Source organism: Salvelinus namaycush, chromosome 19 (assembly GCF_016432855.1).
Source record: "Salvelinus namaycush isolate Seneca chromosome 19, SaNama_1.0, whole genome shotgun sequence".
In the NCBI taxonomy this organism is placed as follows: domain Eukaryota; kingdom Metazoa; phylum Chordata; class Actinopteri; order Salmoniformes; family Salmonidae; genus Salvelinus; species Salvelinus namaycush.
The window spans coordinates 23,162,062-23,184,891 of NC_052325.1; the positions used below are offsets into that span (position 1 = coordinate 23,162,062).

Genomic DNA, 22,830 nt, shown 5'->3' on the forward strand with positions numbered 1-22,830 from the left:
ACAGGGATAGAACAAACGGGACAGCGCCACGCTCCTTCAGGCTCTGTTGCACAGGGATAGAACAAACGACACAGCGCCACGCTCCTTCAGGCTCTGTTGCACAGGGATAGAACAAACGACACAGCGCCACGCTCCTTCAGGCTCTGTTGCACAGGGATAGAACAAACGACACAGCGCCACGCTCTTAAGATGTCGCAGAGTGACTTCCTTGTGGTGATGATCTTGACTGCAATCAGAGGAGTGTGGAATATAGAAGCACTGCTGTCGTCTACCTACCTAAGAGGACAACTTAGTGGAGCAGCAAAAAAAATGTCAATCAGAAAATGAATTCCAAACTAAATCGGTGCACCTGGAGTTTACCCAAAAGAGCTGGCTGGCTGGCGGCAGACGGATGAAGGACGCAGTGCTATAGGCTAGATGATGACCGACCTTCCAAGGCCCAGCAAGGTTCCCCTGAACTCAGTTTAAACTCTCAGCGAGGGGACCCGTGGCAGGGAGGGGAGGGACACCTGTGTGTGTGTGTGTGTGTGTGTGTGTGTGTGTGTGTGTGTGTGTGTGTGTGTGTGTGTGTGTGTGTGTGTGTGTGTGTGTGTGTGTGTGTGTGTGTGTGTGTGTGTGTGTGTGTGTGTGTGTGTGTCTCATAGCAGGGACACCTTGTGTTCTGACCTACTTCTACCAGCGCTGTGTGGTGATTGGCTGAAACAGGGACAAACAGGCAGAGTGTGTAGTGAACCTGGGAGGGGTCAGTTCTCTGAGCTGGCAGCCCCGAGCTTCAGGACAGGTGGAGCTGTCATTCACTGAGTCTCAGTCTAGCAGCTCAAAATGGAAAAGTATTACCTGTCACAGTCAGATGCCTTTTTCACCTAGTGATATAAAAAAAAATAATGCCCCTAAAAAACAACAAATCCCTTTGAAAAAACGGCCTATGTGGCATCAATATGAGTCAGAAACATTTATTCTAGTGTAAAAATGTACTACAAAGTCAGTCAGTCTTGTCTAAAATGGAATTTGGAACCTGAGTGCATCACAATGAGTACATGAAGGTTGGGTTTGGATTACAATTATGTCAACAATTCATGCCCCTTTTTGCCTATTAACACGTGGTGGCACTGAGTTTTCTGGGAAAAGACTGGGTGAGTTCGCTTTGCATGACCCAGTGCCACGGGCGGGCGGAGACCGGGGCACCGGGCCATGCAAAACGAACTCACCCACTGGAACATCTTCCCCAGACAGTGGTTAGTAATTGCCTTTGCTTTGGAAATAGCTACTCTACTGAAAATGTGATTCCATAAAGTTGTTCAACGATCATGGGCAGATGGCCAGGATATGGATTCAATTCGACTAGCTTCTACTTAGGCTGTCAACTGTCAAACCTGAGACTGGTGTGTTGTTGGTAAAGTAGCAGAATTTTGTTCATAGCAAGCTAGCTAGCTACATGTCATTATTTAATAGTCTAGTATCATAGCAGCATAGCCAATGATACTGTGATGTAACTAGTTAAATACATAGCCTCTACCTAACACGTTATGTGAGAAGATTTGTATAGCTAACGTTGCACCTGAAGACAAGTTTGATTCCTGCTAGCTAATGTTAGCTAACTAGCTAGCTTATAAGCAATCAAACCCAAGGACATGCTTGATGCATGCTACCAGCTTTCATTCAATAATGTTTCAACACGAACTGGCTGACTACGGTCCTTGTTTGTTGTGATTGAATGGCAAAGACACACCCAAGAAACACCCACATCAAACCACACCCCCAAGACAACCCTTGTTTGCCTTCTGTCATGGCCGCTAGCATTTCTTAATGAGCATTGATAAAAAACAAGGCCAAATCAGGAAGTGCAGTTGACATTTAAATCATAGTCATTGATTGACAATGCACAATGGCTTTGGATAGAAGCTGCCCTTAGGCACAGCTCATCCTCCCCAAACCCTAAACTTGGGGTGAAAAAATCCAAACTGAACTTATCCTACCCAAATTCTACTGCCTGACAACTCAAAGTGAATTAATTCACTGCTCTAAGTTCGCTACATACTTCAGTCTGAAACTGCAATCGTTGAAGTCATTTGTGGTGATGTCAGGGGTGTTGTACAAAACAAATTCATCAGCAATTGGATCATCTCTAACCAATCAAAGTATCAAAAGTAATGATGAATGTCAAAATGCCGCTTTACCCACGTGTATTCTGGCGCTTGTCCAAATCCAGATTCATTGCAGAGAAAAACTAACATCCGTGGGCATGGCATAGCGTTTGGCCGGAGCAAGGATAAGCCAGGCAACAAATCCTAACCTTGGGGGGAAAACCCCAAACTAAACTTATCCTCCCCAAACACAGCTTATCCTCCCCAAATCCTAACCTTCATTGGAAAAATCCCAAACTCAGTTTATTCTCCCCAAATCCTTGGTGGGAAAAAAACCAAACTGAACTCAAGTCAATATTGACGGGCAACTTCATCCTACTTCTGTTCGGTGCTCATCGATGCCTACCTTTTCAGCATACTAGACAATGCTTTCTCTGTTCATTAAGTTACAATGGACAATACTATTCTAAATGCTCCTATGTCCATACCTTCTCAGCTTCCTTGGTGTCGTCAAACAGGCGTCTCTGTCTGCGAGCAGGGGTGGTCTTGGCTGTGGCTCACGCCTCCATCCACATGTTCCCCGGGATCTTCATCCTGGCACTCAGGTCGCCCCTGACCACCGTGTCCCCGCTCTCATCCACCACCTCCTCCTTAACGTAGTCCCTGGGGGAGTACCACCGCACAAAGTCCTCCAGGGTACAGCCCGGATTTGCTGCCTGACACAGAAACAGACACAGGCAGGCATGTCAATGTTTCATTATGTTTCAGAGCTCTACACAGTCAATACAGTGCCTTCAGAAAGTATTCATACCCCCATATTTTTGTTGGGTTATAGCCTGAATTCAAAATGGATTAACTATTTGTTTTCTTCTCACCCATCTACACACAATAACCATAATGACAAAGTGAAAACATGTTTTTTTTTTTTTATGTTTGCACATTTACTGAAATGAAATACAGAAACATCTCATTTATATAAGTATTCACACCCCAGAGTCAATACTTTGCAGAATAACCTTTGGCAGCTATTACAGCTGTCAGTCTTACTGGGTATGTCTCTAAGAGCTTTGGATTGTGCAACATTTGCCCATTATATTCTTCACAATTCTTCATGCTCTGTCAAATTGTTTGTTGATCATTGCTAGACAACCAATTTTTAGGTCTTGCCATACATTTTTAAGTAGATTTAAGTCAAAACTGTAACTCGGCCACTCAGGAACATTCACTGTCTTCTTGGTAAGCAACTACAGTGTAGATTTGGACTTGTGTTTTAGGTTATTGTCCTGCTGAAAGGTTCATTAATCTCTGTGTCTGGTGAAAAAGCAGACAACCAGGTCTTTATCCTGAAAAACTCCCTAGTCCTTAACGATTACAAGCATACCCATAACATGATGCAGCCACCACTATGCTTGAAAATATGGAAAGTGATACTCAGTAGTGTGTTTTAATACCCATGCAACTTATGTGACTTTTTAGGATACTTATTGAGTAAAGACATTTCAGCTTTTTATTTTGTATTAGTTTGTAAAAAATTCTAAAAACATAATTCCACTTTGGCATTATGGGGAATTGTGTGTAGGCCAGTGACACAAAATCTCTGTCACGATCGTCAATGGGAGAGAGTGAGGACCAAAATGCAGCGTGTGGAAAGTACATCTTCTTTATTTAAGAAAGAAGACGAAAACGAAACGAACACTATACAAACTAAACAAAACAACAAAACAGACGACCGTGAAGCTATTCAAACATAAGTGCTGACACTAAACACTTAGACATAGACAATTACCCACAAATGCATGATGCCCATGGCTGCCTTAAATATGGCTCCCAATCAGAGACAAATGAAAGACATCTGTCTCTGATTGAGAACCACTCAGGCAACCATAGACATACCTAGACACATTCACTCAACCATAGACATACCTAGAAACATTAACTCAACCATAGACATACCTAGAAACATTCACTCAACACAAACTCATACACTACACCCAACACCCCCTTTACCATATAACCACCCAAAACGACAAAACACAAACATTCCCCATGTCACACCCTGACCTAACTAAAATAATAAAGAAAACAAAGAATACTAAGGCCAGGGCGTGACAGTACCCCCCCCCCAAAAGGTGCGGACTCCGGCCGCAAAACCTGACACATAAAGGGAGGGTCCGGGGTGGGCCTTAATATGGCGGCGGCTCGGGTGCGGGACGTGGCCCCCACTCCACCATTGTCAATATCCGCTTCGGTGTCTCTGGCTGCTCATGGCTGGCTGGCGACTCTGGCTGCTCATGGCTGGCTGGCGACTCTGGACGCTCATGGCTGGCTGGCGACTCTGGACGCTCATGGCTGGCTGGCGACTCTGGACGCTCATGGCTGGCTGGCGACTCTGGACGCTCATGGCTGGCTGGCGACTCTGGACGCTCATGGCTGGCTGGCGACTCTGGACGCTCATGGCTGGCTGGCGACTCTGGACGCTCATGGCTGGCTGGCGACTCTGGACGCTCATGGCTGGCTGGCGACTCTGGACGCTCATGGCTGGCTGGCGACTCTGGACGCTCATGGCTGGCTGGCGACTCTGGACGCTCATGGCTGGCTGGCGACTCTGGACGCTCATGGCTGGCTGGCGACTCTGGACGCTCATGGCTGGCTGGCGACTCTGGACGCTCATGGCTGGCTGGCGACTCTGGACGCTCATGGCTGGCTGGCGACTCTGGACGCTCATGGCTGGCTGGCGGCTCTGGACGCTCATGGCTGGCTGGCGGCTCTGGACGCTCATGGCTGGCTGACGGCTCTGGACGCTCATGGCTGGCTGACGGCTCTGGACGCTCATGGCTGGCTGACGGCTCTGGACGCTCATGGCTGGCTGGCGGCTCTGGACGCTCATGGCTCGCTGGCGGCTCTGGACGCTCATGGCTCGCTGGCGGCTCTGGCAGATCCTGTCTGGTTGGCGGCTCTGGCAGATCCTGTCTGGTTGGCGGCTCTGGCAGATCCTGTCTGGTTGGCGGCTCTGGCAGATCCTGTCTGGTTGGCGGCTCTGGCAGATCCTGTCTGGTTGGCGGCTCTGGCAGATCCTGTCTGGTTGGCGGCTCTGGCAGATCCTGACTGACTAACGGCTCTGACGGCTCGGGACAGACGGGCGGCTCTAATGGCTCGGGACAGACGGATGGCTCAGACGGCACTGGGCAGACGGATGGCTCAGATGGCGCTGGGGAGACGGATGGCTCAGATGGCGCTGGGGAGACGGATGGCTCAGATGGCGCTGGGGAGACGGATGGCTCAGATGGTGCTGGGGAGACGGATGGCTCAGATGGCGCTGGGGAGACGGATGGCTCAGATGGCACTGGGCAGACGGATGGCTCAGATGGCACTGGGCAGACGGATGGCTCTGGCCGGATGAGGCGCACTGTAGGCCTGGTGCGTGGTGCCGGAACTGGAGGCACCGGGCTAAGGACACGCACCTTCAGGCTAGTGCGGGGAGAAGGAACAGGGCATACTGGACCCTGGAGACGCACATTAGGCCTAGTGCGTGGTGCCGGAACTGGTGGTACCGGGCTGGGGACACGCATCTCAGGGCTAGTGCGGGGAGCAGCAACAGGATGCACAGGACTCTGGAGACGCACAGGAGGCTTGGTGCGTGGTGCCGGAATTGGTGGTACCGGGCTGGAGACACGCACCATAGGGCGAGTGCGTGGAGGAGGAACAGGGCTCTGGAGACACACTGGAAGCCTGGTGCGTGGTGTAGGCACTGGTGGAACTGGACTGGGGCGGGGAGGTGGCGCCGGAAATACCGGACCGTGCAGGCGTACTGGCTCCCTTGAGCACCGAGCCTGCCCAACCTTACCTGGTTGAATGCTCCCCGTCGCCCGACCAGTGCGGGGAGGTGGAATAACCCGCACCGGGCTATGTAGGCGAACCGGGGACACCATGCGTAAGGCTGGTGCCATGTATGCCGGCCCGAGGAGACGCACTGGAGACCAGACGCGTTGAGCCGGCTTCATGGCACCTGGCTCAATGCCCAATCTAGCCCTACCAGTGCGGGGAGGTGGAATAACCCGCACCGGGCTATGAACACGTACAGGAGACACCGTGCGCTCTACTGCGTAACACGGTGTTCGCCCGTACTCCCGCTCTCCACGGTTAGCCTGGGAAGTGGGCGCAGGTCTCCTACCTGCCCTCGGCCCACTACCTCTAAGCCCCCCCCCCCCAAGAATTTTTTTGGGCTGACTCACAGGCTTCCTACCGCGTCGTTGTGCTGCCTCCATTCGCCGGTATCCCTCCTCGCACTGCGCCAGAGAATCCCAGGCGGGCTCCGGCACTCGCCCTGGGTCGATCGCCCACCTGTCGATCTCCTCCCACGTAGTGTAGTCCAGATTACGCTCCCATTGCCATTCCTCCTTGCGCTGCTCCTGTTGCCGCTTATCACGCTGCTTGATCCCGCATTGGTGGGTAATTCTGTCACGATCGTCAATGGGAGAGAGTGAGGACCAAAATGCAGCGTGTGGAAAGTACATCTTCTTTATTTAAGAAAGAAGACGAAAACGAAACGAACACTATACAAACTAAACAAAACAACAAAACAGACGACCGTGAAGCTATTCAAACATAAGTGCTGACACTAAACACTTAGACATAGACAATTACCCACAAATGCATGATGCCCATGGCTGCCTTAAATATGGCTCCCAATCAGAGACAAATGAAAGACATCTGTCTCTGATTGAGAACCACTCAGGCAACCATAGACATACCTAGACACATTCACTCAACCATAGACATACCTAGAAACATTAACTCAACCATAGACATACCTAGAAACATTCACTCAACACAAACTCATACACTACACCCAACACCCCCTTTACCATATAACCACCCAAAACGACAAAACACAAACATTCCCCATGTCACACCCTGACCTAACTAAAATAATAAAGAAAACAAAGAATACTAAGGCCAGGGCGTGACAATCTCAATTTAATCAATTTTAAAATCAGGCTGTAACACAACAAAATGTGGAACAAGTCAATCGGTGTGAATACTTTCTGAAGGCACTATAAGTTTGGTACAGAGGAGACCATTTCAGTGAAGCAACAGTAGATGGATTGATGACAATGAGTCTACAGCATGAATAACTGAGACAGGAGCTCTCCTCAGTAGCCTGGGGGCCCAGGGCAGGACAGACAGAGACACAGACAGACAGGAGGCTTCTCCTCTGCTGCTGTCCCCCTACGGAAGAAGTGTGTGTCTGTGTTTGTGTGTGCATGTGACGCGTGTGTTTGTATACATGCATCGGCGTGTGTGTGCGCAACACACCGAGTTGAGGAGGGGGCTGGTATGTGCTGCATGGCTGTCATATTACCCACCATTCATCAGCGGTCCATCCTCCCTGCTCTGCACCAGCAGGGACTGGGATAATTAAGCTAAAATGCCAGATTATGCTTGGCTAAGCACAATTACATACAGAGCCGGTTGGCCCCGGCCCCGAGACAGCTCACACTAAATTTAGAGGCCATTCTAAATCAACTAATCGCTATACCTGAGTACACAACATTCTTCTTCCTCTAGTTTATAACCTTCCCTCCCTCCCTCCCTCTCTTGTCAGCTGTTGTTGGAGCTCAGAGAGGACAGAAGAAGAAGAGGTTGAGAAGAACATACTCCAAAGTAGAGCATTTAGTGGGCCAGTTAAAAACAGACCGGGGTAATGCGACAAAAAGTTGTGACTGTGCCCCCCGACAGAACACTATTTGTCAGCGTTTGTTACCATTGGGAACAAAGGGGGTGGAGCCGGAAGTCCCATCAGAGACGTTTAAAGATGGTGACCTGATGTTCCGAACCACTTGGGTCCAACAGCTTGGAGTTAGCAGGTGAGGCTGAATGCTACTCAGCAGGAAGATGTGGTATGGTGACAACAGAGATGAATTCAGCTTTTTTTGGCCTGTTTCTATAACTTTAAGGGAGCTATTAAATGTAACTTGGCTAAATTAATTCAATATGCATGCATATTGTAAAGAGCTGTTTTGTAGATTTGTCCTCATGACAAAGGAAGGAAATTGACTTTAATCATCAAAAGCATTTTCAGTACCAGTCAAAAGTTTGGACACACCTACTCATTCAAGGGTTTTTCTTTATTTTTACTATTTTCTACATTGTAGAATAATAGTGAAGACATGAAAACTATGAAATAACACATATGGAATCACCCAAAAAAAGTTTTAAACAAATCCAAAAATATTTTATGAGTAGTCACCCTTTGCCTTGATGATAGATTTGCACACTCTTGGCATTCTCTCAACAAGATTCATGAGGAATGCTTTTCCAACAGTCTTGAAGGAGTTCCCACATATGCTGAGCACTTGTTGGCTGCTTTTCCTTCACTCTGCGGTCCAACTCATCCCTAACCATCTCAATTGGGTTGAGGTCGGCTGATTATGGAGGCCATGTCATCTGATGCAGCACTCCATCACTCTCCTTCTTGGTCAAATAGCCTTTACACGGCCTGGAGGTGTATTTTGGGTGATTGTCCTGTTGAAAAACAATTTATAGTCTCACTAAGCATTAATAGTCTCACTAAGCATTTATAGTCTCACTCAGCACAAACCAGATGGGATGGTGTATCGCTGCAGAATGCTGTGGGGTAGCCATGCTGGTTAAGTGTCACCAGCAAAGCACCCCCACACCATCACACCTCCTCCTCCATGCTTTATGGTGGGAACCACACATGCGGATATCATCCATTGACCTACTCTGCGTCTCACAAAGACACAGCGGTTGGAACCAAAAATCACAAATTTGGACTCATCAGACCATTGGACAGATTTCCGGTCTAATGTCCATTGCTCGCGTTTCTGGCCCAAGCAAGTCTCTTCTTATTATTGGTGTCCTTTAGTAGTGGTTTCTTTGCAGCAATTTGACCATGAACGTCTGATTCACGCAGTCTCCTCTAAACAGTTGATGTTGAGATGTGTCTGTTACTTGAACTCTGTGAAGCATTTATTTGGGTTGCAATTTCTGAGGCTGGTAACTTTAATGAACTTATCCTTTGCAGCAGCGGTAACTCTGGGTCTTCCTTTCCTGTGTTGGTCCTCATGAGAGCTAGTTTCATCATAGCGCTTGATGGTTTTTGCGACTACACATGAAAAAACTTTCAACGTTCTTAATTTTCTGCATCGACTGACCTTCATGTCTTAAAGTAATGATGGACTGTCGTTTCTCTTTGCTTATTTGAGCTGTTCTTGACATAATATGGACTTGGTCTTTTGCCAAATAGGGCTATCTTCTATATACAACCTCTACCTTGTCACAACATAACTGATTGGCTCAAATGCATCAACTTCTTATGGCTGGGATCCCGTTAATGGGATCGATTTGACAACAGCCAGTGAAAGTGCAGGGCGCCAAATTCAAAACAACAGAAATCTCATAATTAAAATTCCTCAGACATACAAGTATTTTACACCATTTTAAAGATAAACTTGTTGTTAATCCCACCACAGTGTCCGATTTCAAAAAGGCTTTACGACGAAAGCACAACATATCATTATGTTAGATCAGCACCTATTCACAGAAAAACACAGCCATTTTTCCAGCCAAAGAAAGGAGACACAAAAAGCATAAATAGAGATAAAATTAATCACTAACCTTTGATGATCTTCATCAGATGACATTCATAGGACTTCATGTTACACAATACATGTATGTTTTGTTCGATAAAGTTCATATTTATATCCAAAAATCGCAGTTTAAATTGGCGCGTTATGTTCAGTAATGTTTTGCCTCCAAAACATCCGGTGATTTTGCAGAGAGCCACATCAATTTACAGAAATACTCATCATAAACATTGATAAACCTCTCCTTAATGCAACCGCTGTGTCAGATTTAAAAAAAACTTTACGGAAAAAGCACACCATGCTATAATCTGAGTACAGCGCTCAGAGCCCAAAACAACCATAAAGATATCCGCCATGTTGTGGAGTCAACAGATGTCAGAATAGCATTATAAATATTAACTTACCTTTGATGATCTTCATCAGAATGCACTCCCAGGAATCCCAGTTCAACAATAAATGTTTGATTTGTTCCATAAAGTCCATCATTTATGTCCAAATACCTCGTTTTTGTTCGCACGTTCAGTACACAATCCAAACTCACGACGCGCGGGCAAGTCCATGCGAAAGTTCAGACGAAAAGTCATATTACAGTTCGTAGAAACATGTCAAACGAAGTATAGAAACAATCTTTAGGATGTTTTTAACATAAATCTTCAATAATGTTCCAACCGGAGAATTCCTTTGTCTTCAGAAATGCAATGGAACGCAAGCTAACTCTCTCACGTGAACGCGCCTGGTCAGCTAATGGCACTCTGCCAGAGCCCTGACTCAAAGAGCCCTCATTCCCCCCTCCTTCACAGTAGAAGCATCAAACAAGGTTCTAAAGACTGTTGACATCTAGTGGAAGCCTTAGGAAGTGCAATATGACCAATATCCCACTGTATCTTCGATAGGCAAAGAGTTGAAAACCTACAAACCTCAGATTTCCCACTTCCGGGTTGGAAGTGGGAAACAGTTTTAGAAACTTCAGAGTGTTTTCCATCCAAATCTACTAATAATATGCATATATTAGCAACTGGGCATGAGTAGCAGGCAGTTTACTCTGGGCACCTTATTCATCCAAGCTACTCAATACTGCCCCCAGCCATAAGAAGTTAAGGAAAGAAATTCCACAAATTAACTTTTAACAAAGCAAACCTGAAATACATTCCAGGTGACTACCTCATGAAACTGGTTGAGAGAATGCCAAGAGTGTGCAAACCTGTCATCAAGGCAAAGCGTGGCTACTTTGAAGAATCTCAAATATATTTTGATTTGTTTCTCACTCCTTTGGTTACTACATGATTCCATATGTGTCATTTTATAGTTTTGATGTCTTCACTATTATTCTACAATGTAAAAAATGGTCAAAATAAAGAAAAACCCTGGAATGAGTAGGTGTTTACATTTGTTGACTGGTACTGTATGTGTTGAGTTTTCTAGGTCCTGTGTGGCTCAGTTGATAGAGCATGGCGCTTGCAACGCCTTCGATTCCCAAAGGGGACCAGTATGAAAAAGTACCTAAATGTATACACTCACTACTGCAAGTCGCTCTGGATAAGAGTGTCTAGTAAATTGTAAGATGTATTAACACTAATACTGTTACTGGCATAACATCAACCCCTATTATTCAACACTATGGAGGTACTTCCAAAATGGAAATTATTTTAAGTGCATTTAGTACTATAACAGACATCGCTACAGTACATCAGCTAAATTAGACCTCAATCAAATGTCCAATTGCACACCCAACATAATATCTAATACGAAGCATTTCATTGATATTGATAACACAATTAGCATGCCCTCCACTGTGCCACTGTGAGAGATGAGGGAGATTGTGAGAATCTAATCAAACGCCCCCCAGTCTAACACACTGACTGACCGAAAGGCCTGAGACCACTAATAGGCTCCTGTGCCACTCACCCAGTCTGGGTGGCAGTGAGTGTGTGTGTTTGTGTGCTTCTCTGTGTGTGTGCGCGTGTCTCTCTTGGTGCGTTTGTGTGTGTGTGTGTGTGTGCGTGCGTGTTTGTGTATGCCAGCGTGTGTGTACTGTATGTCGGTCTAGTTGTCAGTGTGGGTGTGTGAGGAGTTGTCTCGTTGTCAGGGTGTGGGTGTGTGAGTGTCCTCACCTTAAAAGACTCCATGTCTGAGAGCAGACAGGCACTCTGCATGCGAGCGCGGAGGTGGGCACCCTCGGCTGACGTGCCCAGTTTGGCCAACACCTCCGACTGCTCCTCCAGCAGGTCCTCTGCCATGGGCGCTGGCTCCTATGGAGTGGGAAAGAGGACATTCAGGGTTTTAGTGTGTTTTAGGGGGTTAAGTGTGTGTATGAAGTAGCATGGGTGTGTGTGTGTTGCTTTTCGAGACACGGAAGCCGGAAACCAACCCTAAACATTTAACTATATGTTCCAGGAAATACAACACAGTACTTATTAGTGTGTGCGTATGACACTAGGTTTGGCCCTGTCAGTTACTCTGAGCAGGACAGAGGACAGACTGACAGCTTGTCAGATTCATTAGGGCCCTGTGGAACACTGGAACACCTGAGGCACCCACAACCCTCTGCCAGAACACCCACAACCCCCTACCAAACCCCCATCAGCCCTGGCTAATGAACACTGCTTCTGTCTGGTAGAGCCATGTCCACAGTCCACAGTCCTGTCTAGTCTCCATGTTCCTAAAGGGCAACTGAACACTGCACAATGTTCGCTAAAGTCTGTCTCGGTTCCACAACTGGTAAGGCAAGTCATGATCACAGCCACTCAGGTTCATAAATCAAATGGTTATTTGAATTAACACAAAAGACTGACTGTAGAGGGGGTCGGCCGAACTTGCCTGATGAGTTCCCTTGCTCGAGATTTGACAACTTGTGTTAGCTCTGAGCTAAAGAACAGGCTTTAGCTCAGAGGGCTAACACTGTTGTGAGTCACACAGAAAACACAGGTTCAATCCCCAGAGAGTTATGTACAAGATTCACTAGTTCAGATAAAGCTGTTAAAAGAAAAGTCCCTCATTTCATAGAGAATAAAAAGGACTTCTGATTATATATATATATATATAGTTCCAGTCAAAAGTTTGGACACACCTACTCATTCCAGGGTTTCTTTATTTGTACTATTTTCTACATTGTAGAATAATAGTGAAGACACCAAAACTATTAAATAACACATTTGGAATGATGTAGTAAAAGTTTTTCATTATTTGTCTACTCTTGCTCTCATATACACTAGACTGATTTTCAGGACTTCGAGCTTGGCTTAGTGTGATGAAACCATTCATATTATACCTGTGTTTGAAGGGATAGTTCACCCAACAACCGTATTCCCTATTTAGTGCACTACTTTTAACCAGAGCCCTATGGGCCCTGTTCAAATGTGTGCACTGTATAGGGTATAGGGAGCTATTTAGTACGCAGAAGAGTTTGGAGGTATAAATAGTGGAGGAGAGGAGCGGTGGCCAAACACTTTACCCACTGAAGACTAATTAAACCCAGGGAAGGAAGGTGAGACTGCCGAGCAGAGCAAGTGTGTGTGAGCAGAGCCAATCCGCCTCATTACAAATGAAGTGGCATCGCCATGAATCTAAAACACCTATCTCTGCCTGCCCCCACTCTGTTCCCCTACCCTATCCCTGCTGTTTAAAAGACAGAGAGAGGGAGGAGTGTGAGAGGAGAGAGGAAGATGGATAGGGAGAAAGAGAAAATGTGTTAGAGAATGGAGAGAGAGCGAGGAAATGTCTGAAAGGGACTAGAAGAAAACAAAGCGGAGACAGAGACATACAGACATAGCACAGACATACAGATAATCAATAGATGGATGTAGGAAGAGAGAGACAGAAGCGGAGAGAAAATGTCATGGAGAGGACAGACAGCAAGAGAAAGACAAAAGAGAGGAAACAGACTTAAGGGATAGTGGGTGCGATATATGACAGATAGAGAGACACGTTTGGAGAAAGGTGTGTGGATGAAAGGGAGAGAGACAGGTGAAGAAAAGACATGTACAAAAATCTCCACATGATACACCAGCGTGTGTGTCTGTCTGTGTGTGTGTGTGCGTTTGTGTCTGGCGACGCCCATGCCCCGCCCACCAGAGGATCAGTCTTCTTCAGCCCTCTACTTCCTGTTTTTGAGGGGTGAAAAATCCACTTAAATATCACTAGATTGATGGCTTTCATTTTAATCCTGCTCGTGCCTGTAGTTTTTTCCCGTTAACGTTACGACCTCAGAAGTGACCTGCCAAACACCCCCCGGTAATGGCTGAAATGGGCTCAATGGAATACATTGTCATTCCGTTGCGTCTATAAGAACGCTAAAGCTTCGTCAGTGATTAAACGCATCGTCCCGACACTTACATCACAAGGAGAAAAAAAGTACTTTATTTTGACGCAAATACATTTTTTGTAGAATAGAAAAAAATAATAATTTAATACAGTTAAAATGTTTAATAAATTAGATGAGCTGAAATGAAAGTAACTTCCGAAAATGAACACTCAGATTATAGTGATATATCTGACCTTGCAAACATTGTAAAGTATAGGTGTAATCTAGAGCCAATCGCGTTGATTTTTAATCCGAAGGTAATCTGCTATTGACACACTTGTCGAATTTTGCAACAGAACGTGACAACAGTAATTAATGAGGCAGTCTAGACAGATCAGGCTAGTGCAGGTAGGCATGGACAGAGCACAGCCCTTTTCCACCCCTTTATGTTAATCTATCCCTATATATAGCCTACCATTATATTTATGCAAATGAGGCACATCTAACTTTCATTATTTTAATACAAAATATTTTTTACAAATACCTCATATCATTACAAAATGTATATATGAGCACAATCTAAGAAAAAATGAGAAATCTGATAATAAATTGAATAGCTGAACTATTCTTATTTGTCCGTGCCATTAGAACTATTCTTATTTGTCCGTGCCATGAATATCTGATTAATTTTAGTTTGGAGTATCTTCAGCCATTGTCCAACTGTTGTTTTTATTAGAATTGTGTGTGTGTGTGAGAGTGACAGTGAGAGTGAGAGAGAGTGAGAGAGAGAGAGAGTGAGAGAGAGAGAGAGAGAGAGAGAGAGAGAGAGAGAGAGAGAGAGAGAGAGGAGAGAGAGAGAGAGAGAGAGAGAGAGAGAGAGAGGAGAGAGAGAGGAGAGAGAGAGGAGAGAGAGAGAGACAGAGATGGAGATTGTGCACGGCCCAGACAGCCACCGCAGCAGCAGCCTCAGAGCCTGTGTGAAGCCGTCGGGGCCGTTCTAGAAGAAGTGCTGACACTCGTTTATTTTACACTCACACCCTTCATCCATCTCTCCCTCACCGCTCCACACAGCGCATGATCGTTCCGCTCTCTTAACTAGGCAAGGCATCCATCCTCGCCTCGCCTTTTCCCAACATCTGCTATGTGTGTCCGTGTGTGTCAGTGTACTGCGTGTCCGGGGTCGTCTTTGTGTGTGTGGATAGAAACCGACTTCAGACAGCCTGGGCCACATTCTCCCCTCCTCAGTGACCGCCTATCGCCTCGTGTTAATCATTGACGAGGGTCAGCCTCAACCCATTGCATTAATTAGCTCTACTTTTCAGCCCCGTCTATAATTGATGAGGAGGAGAGGAGCTACAAATCACTCCAGGAGCTGGGCTCTGGGTTCACACAAACAGCAGGGAGAGAGGGAGGGATGGTGGGCGGGAGACACGGAGGGAGGGAGGAGGGACAAAGGGAGCGAGTACACAGAAGAAGGGAAGGACGCAGGTTGGGAGGGAGGAGACACTCATAGCATAGAGGCTAAATCAGTGGTGATCACCACATTTGAGAAGACATTGCCTTTATAATCAGATGTATTATAGTAGCTATCTGCCCCCAAACGCCTTGGACAATTAGAGGCTGAGCACTACTGCTTTTGTGGAGTTGAATCTGTCAGTCTCGGTGTCACGTCATGCTTCTCATTACCATACTTATTAAGATCAACCCTTTATCTGTGACTTTTAAAGATAATTAGGGGTTTTATGTTACAACTATGATTTATTACAAGTCTGTGAAAAATGAAATATGCACTGTGTGCATGTACTGAATTCGTCAGGTACTGCGTTAAAATGATTTATGGTACCACAGTAACAATGAGTTACTGGATCGTTACAATATAGTAATGAATAGATCAATGTGCTAGAGTGGTGCAGATTGTACAGTAATCTACAATGGCTGGCTGTGTGTCTAAACAGTGCCATTGATAATGATATGGTAGGTATTTGAACATCCACTATATACAAAAGTATGTGGACACCCCTTCAAATTAGTGGATTCAGCTATTTCAGACACACCCGTTGCTGACAGGTGTATAAAATCGAGCACACAGCCATGCATTCTCCATAGACAAACATTGGAAGTAGAATGGCCTTACTGAAGAGCTCAGTGACTTTCAACGTGGCACCGTCATAGGATTCCTTTCCAACAAGTCATTTAGTCAAATTTCTGCCCTGCTAGAGCTGCCCCGGTTAACTGTAAGTGCTGTTATTGAGAAGTGGAAACGTCTAGGAGTAACAACGGCTCAGCCGCAAAGTGGTAGACCACACAAGCTCACAGAATGGGACCGCTGAGTGCTGAAGCGCATGGCACATAAAATTGTCTGTCCTCAGTTGCAACGCTCACTACCAAGTTCCAAACTACCTCGGGAAACAACTTCAGCACAAGAACTGTTCATTGGGAGCTTCCTGAAATGGGTTTCCATGACTGAGCAGCCGCACACAAGCCTAAGATCACCATGTACAATGCCAAGAGTCGGCTGGAGTGGTGTAAAGCTCACCACCATTGGACTCTGGAGCAGTGGAAACGCGTTCTCTGGAGTGATGAATCACGCTTCACCATCTGGCAGTCCCATGGACAAATCTGGTTTGGCAGATGCCAGGAGAACGCTACCTGCCCCAATGCATAGTGCCAACTGTAAAGTTTGGTGGAGGAGGAATAATGGTCTGGGGCTGTTTTTCATGGTTCAGGCCACAGCCCTTAGTTCCAGTGAAGGGAAATCTTAATGCTACAGCAGACAATGACATTTTAGATGATTCTGTGTTTCCAACTTTCTGGCAACAGTTTTTTTATTTAACCTTTATTTAACTAGGCAAGTCAGTTAAGAACGAATTCTTACTTACAATGACGGCCTAGGAACAATGGGTTAACTGCCTTGTTCAGAGGCAGAACGACGGAGTCTTACCTTGTCAGCTCGGGGATTCGATCTAGCAACCTTTCGGTTACTGGCCCAACACGCTAACCACTAGGCTACCTGTGCACATGTCCCCCGTGCACAAAGTGAGGTCCATACAGAAATGGTTTGTTGCGATCGGTATGGAAGAACTTGACTGGCCCCCACAGAGCCCTGACCTCAACCCCATCGAACACCTTTGGGATGAATTGGAACACGCCCAAAATCAGTGCCCAACCTCCCTAATGCTCTTGTGGCTGAATGGAAGCAAGTCCCCGCAGCAATGTTCCAACATCTAGTGGAAAGCCTTCAAAGAAGAGTGGAGGCTGTTATAGCAGCAAAGGGGCAAGCAAACCATATTAATGCCCATGAATGTGGAATGAGACAGGGATGTACAGGGGATTGTACGACAGTATATACAGTACCAGTCAAAAGTTTGGACACTTTTTTTAAATGACTATTTTCTACATTGTAGAATAATAGTGAAGACATCAAAACTATGAAATAACACATATGGAATCATGTAGTAACCAAAAAAGTGTTAAATCAAAATATATTTTATATTTGAGATTCTTCAAAGTAGACACCCTTTGCCTTGCTGACAGCTTTGCACAAGCTTGGAATTCTCTCAACCAGCTTCACCTGGAATGCTTTTCCAACAATCATGAAGGAGTTCCCACATATGCTGAACACTTTTTGGCTGCTTTTCCTTCACTCTGTGGTCCAACTCATCCCAAACCATCTCAATTGGGTTGAGGTCAGGTGATTGTGGAGGCCAGGTCATCTGATGCAGCACTCCATCACTCTCCTTCTTGGTCAAATAGCCCTTACACAGCCTGGAGGTGTGTTGGGTCACTGTTCTGTTGAAAAATCAGCTGGGATGGCATTGTCCAAGTGCAAACCAGCTGGGATGGCGAATCACTGCAGAATGCTGTGGTAGCCATGCTGGTTACTTGTGCCTTGAATTCTAAATAAATCACAGACAATGTCACCAGCAAAGCACCTCAACACCATCACACCTCCTCCTCCATGCTTTACGTGGGAACCACATATGCGGAGATCATCCGTTCACCTACTCTGCGTCTCACAAATGACAAGGAGTTTGGAACCAAAAATCTCAAACATTGGACAGATTTCCACTGGTCTAATGTCCATTGCTCGTGTTTCTTGGCCCAAGCAAGTCTCTTCTTCTTATTGGTGTCCTTTAGTAGTGGTTTCTTTGCAGCAATTTGAACATGAAGGCCTGATTCACGCAGTCTCCTCTGAACAGTTGATGTTGAGATGTGTCTGTTACTTGAACTCTGAGGCATTTATTTGGGCTGCATTTTCTGAGGCTGGTAACTCTAATGAACTTATCCTCTGCAGCAGAGGTAACTCTGGGTCTTCCTTTCCTGTGGCGGTCCTCATGAGAGCCAGTTTCATCATAGCGCTTGATGGTTTTTGCAACTGCACTTGAAGTAACTTTCAAAGTTCTTGAACTTTTCCGTATTGACTGACCTTCATGTCTTCAAGTAATGATGGACTGTCGTTTCTCTTTGCTTATTTGAGCTGTTCTTGCCATAATATGGACTTGGTCTTTCACCAAATAGGGCTCTCTTCTGTATACCACCCCTACATTGTCACAACACAACTGATTGGCTCAAAAGGAAAGCAAGAAAGTCCACAAATTAACAAGGCACACATGTTAATAGAGATGCATTCCAGGTGACTATCTCATGAAGCTGGTTGAGAGAATGCCAAGAATGTGCAAAGCTGTCATCAAGGCAAAGGGTGGCTACTTTGAATAATCTCAAATATAACATATATTTTGATTTGTTTAAAAGGTTTTTGGTTACTACATGATTCCATATGTGTTATTTCATAGTTTTGATGTCTTCACTATTATTTTACAATGTAGAAAATAGTAAAAATAAAGAAAAACCCTTGAATGAGTTGGTGTTTCCAAACTTTTGACTGGTACTGTACGTAATATACCCAAGTTACATGGGTGTACAGGGGTGTGGTGCTTGTATTACAGTATATACGGTAATATACCTGAGCGAAAGGGATATACAGGGGCGTGTACTACAGTATATACAGTATTATAAACTGGGTGGTTCAAGCCCTGAATGCTGATTGGCTGACAGCCGTGGTATATCAGACCGTATACCACGGGTATGACAAAACATATATTTTTACTGCTTTAAAACTACGTTGGTTTATAATAGCAATAAGGCACCTCAGGGGTTTGTGGTATATGGCCAATATACCACGGCTAAGGGCTGTATCCAGGCACTCCGCGTTGCGTCGTGGTATATTGGCCGTATACCACACCCCCCTCTGGCCTTATTGCTTAAATATACCTGAGTGACAGGGATGTACAGGGGTTCCTTGGAGTTGAGCAGGGTCAACTTCCCGTGGGGGTGGAGCCGACCCTCCGGCTTGCCCGCCTTGGCCCCGTCCTCTTTAGCCCCGCCCTTCTTGCCGTCTGTAGACGGACCGTCCTTCACCACCTCTGTCGCGCTCAGGCACTCAAAGAACTCGTCTTCGCTCTCGCTGTAGCTCCACGTGTCCCGTGACTTCCCAGTAGACACCTCTATCGCGCCTTCCACCGTCGCTGCACTCTTCGGTCCCAGGCACCCATTCTCGGTCGACCCTGACACTTTCCTCTCCCTCTTTCTCCCTCCTTTCGCCATTTTCCTCCCGTCAGCCCTCGCTCTCTTCCTCTCGGTGCAGCAGTTGAGCATCTTGGAGAAAAACACACAAGCAGCAGAGGGCAAGCTTTTGGGAGGTATGTGTGTTTGCGCGCGTGTGTGTAATTCTGCCCGGTACAACCTTATTCCTTTGGCCCTTATCGAGCCATTTCTCCTCAACATGTCCCTGTGTGCCCATAATTCTCCTTATGGGCACACAGGGACAGAGAGAGAAAGGCGAGAGAGGGGGAGGGAGCAGCGACGAGAGAGAGAGAGGGAGCAGCGATGAGAGAGAGAGAGAGCAGCGAGAGAGAGAGACTCAGCAGCGACGAAAGAGAGTGCAGCGACGAGAGAGAGAGAGGGAGCAGCGACGAGAGAGACTCAGCAGCGACGAGAGAGACTCAGCAGCGACGAGAGAGAGACTCAGCAGCGAGAGAGAGAGACTCAGCAGCGAGAGAGAGAGACTCAGCAGCGAGAGAGAGAGACTCAGCAGCGAGAGAGAAAGATCAGCGACGAGAGAGAGAGAGATCAGCGACGAGAGAGAGAGGGACTCAGCAGCGAGAGAGGGAGCAGCTAGAAAGGGAGTGAGCAGCTAGAGAGAAAGGGAGCAGTGAAGATAGAGAGAGAGAGAGGGAGCAGTGACGAGAAAGAGAGAGAGAGGGAGCAGTGACGAGAGAGAGAGAGAGAGGGACTCAGCAGCGAGAGAGGGAGCAGCTAGAGAGGGAGTGAGCAGCTAGAGAGAAAGGGAGCAGCGACAAGAAAGAGAGAGAGAGGGAGCAGTGACGAGAAAGAGAGAGAGAGGGAGCAGTGACGAGAAAGAGAGAGAGAGGGAGCAGCGACGAGAGAGAGAGGCAGCAGCGACGAAAGAGAGAGAGAGAGATCAGCGACGAGAGAGAGAGAGAGAGAGCAGCGACGAGAGAGAGAGAGAGGGATCAGCGACGAGAGAGAGAGAGAGAGAGAGCAGCGACGAGAGAGAGAGAGGGATCAGCGACGAGAGAGAGAGAGGCAGCAGCGACGAAAGAGAGTGCAGCGACGAGAGAGAGAGAGAGGGATCAGCGACGAGAGAGAGAGAGAGCAGCGACGAGAGAGAGAGGCAGCAGCGACGAAAGAGAGTGCAGCGACAAGAGAGAGAGAGGGATCAGCGACGAGAGAGAGAGAGGCAGCAGCGACGAAAGAGAGTGCAGCGACGAGTGAGAGAGAGGGATCAGCGACGAGAGAGAGAGAGAGTGCAGCGACGAGAGAGACTCAGCAGCGAGAGAGAGACTCAGCAGCGAGAGAGAGAGAGAGACTCAGCAGCGAGAGAGAGAGAGAGACTCAGCAGCGAGAGAGAGAGAGAGACTCAGCAGCGAGAGAGAGAGAGAGACTCAGCAGCGAGAGAGAGAGAGAGACTCAGCAGCGAGAGAGAGAGAGACTCAGCAGCGAGAGAGAGACTCAGCAGCGAGAGAGAGAGAGAGACTCAGCAGCGAGAGAGAGAGACTCAGCAGCGAGAGAGAGAGACTCAGCAGCGAGAGAGAGACTCAGCAGCGAGAGAGAGAGACTCAGCAGCGACGGGAGAGAGACTCAGCAGCGACGAGAGAGAGACTCAGCAGCGACGAGAGAGAGACTCAGCAGCGAAGAGAGAGACTCAGCAGCGACAAGAGAGAGAGAGACTCAGCAGCGACAAGAGAGAGAGAGACTCAGTAGCGACGAGAGAGAGACTCAGCAGCGACAAGAGAGAGAGAGACTCAGCAGCGACAAGAGAGAGAGAGAGACTCAGCAGCGACAAGAGAGAGAGAGACTCAGCAGCGATGAGAGAGAGACTCAGCAGCGACAAGAGAGAGACTCAGCAGCGACGAGAGAGAGACTCAGCAGCGACGAGAGAGAGACTCAGCAGCGACGAGAGAGAGAGAGAGGGATCAGCGATGAGAGAGAGAGAGACTCAGCAGCGAGAGAGAGAGAGAGAGACTCAGCAGCGACAAGAGAGAGAGAGACTCAGCAGCGAGAGAGAGAGAGACTCAGCAGCGACGAGAGAGAGACAGCAGCGACAAGAGAGAGACTCAGCAGCGACAAGAGAGAGAGAGAGGGATCAGCGATGAGAGAGAGACAAAGTACAGGCTCAGTGAGCACAGCCTTGCCATTGAGAAGGGTAGACACAGGAAAACCTGGCTCCCTGTAGAGGAAAGGATGTGCAACCACTGCACAACAGCAGAACCTGAGACGGAGCTGCATTTCCTGACAAAATGTCAAAAATATAAAACAATTAGAGAGTGTCATTTTCCCAAATTTGAAACCCTTATTCAAGGTTTCAAAGACCTCTCTGATGAGGATAGGCTACCCGTCCTGTTGGGGGAGGACGCAGAGAGCTGTGGGTTGGCAGTGCACTACATTGCTGCCTGCCATAAGTTGGGGACAGTGTCTGACAGACCAATCAACCTGCACATGTTATTGTTCAATGTATGGTTATTTTGACCCTTGGTTATTGTTGTTACTGTTGTCCCGTTGACAATTTTGATTCTCATTTTTATATTGTAAATATCCAAAATAAGCTTTGGCAATATGTACATTGTTACGTCATGCCAATAAAGCGAATTGAGTTGAGGGAGAGTTGGAGCAGCGACGAGAGAGAGGGATGACGAGGGAGAGAGAGAGACTCAGCAGCGACGAGAGAGAGAGCAGCGAGAGAGGGACTCAGCAGCGAGAGAGGGACTCAGCAGCGAGAGAGGGACTCAGCAGCGAGAGAGGGACTCAGCAGCGAGAGAGAGAGAGAGAGGGAATCAGCGAGAGAGAGAGAGAGAGAGCAGCGAGAGAGAGGGACTCAGCAGCGAGAGAGGGACTCAGCAGCAACGAGAGAGAGCGAGAGAGAGAGAGGGATCAGCGACGAGAGAGAGAGCAGCGAGAGAGCGAGAGAGAAACGAGAGAGAGAGAGGGAGCTGCGAGAGAGAGGGAGCAGCGAGAGAGAGGGAGCAGCGAGAGAGAGAAGCGAGAGAGAGAGGCAGCTGCGAGAGAGAGAGAGAGAGAGAGAGAGAGAGAGAGAGAGAGAGAGGGAGCAGCGAGAGAGAGAGGGAGCAGCGAGAGAGAGAGAGAAACGAGAGAGAGAGAGGGAGCTGTGAGAGAGAGAGAGCGAGAAAGAGAGAGAGAGGGAGCTGCGAGAGAGAGAGAGAGGGAGCTGCGAGAGAGAGAGAGAGGGAGCTGCGAGAGAGAGAGAAAGAGGGAACTGAGAGAGAGAGAAAGAGGGAACTGAGAGAGAGAGATAGAGGGAGCTGCGAGAGAGAGAGAGAGAGAGAGAGAGGGAGCTGCGAGAGAGAGAGAGGGAGCT

At 47.2% G+C, this 22,830-nt stretch overlaps 1 pseudogene; it reads right to left on the minus strand.

Annotated features, from left to right (window-relative positions):
* Positions 1-672: 672 nt before the first annotated feature.
* The window catches only part of LOC120063943, a 38,023-nt pseudogene continuing 15,865 nt past the window's right edge, over positions 673-22,830 (minus strand).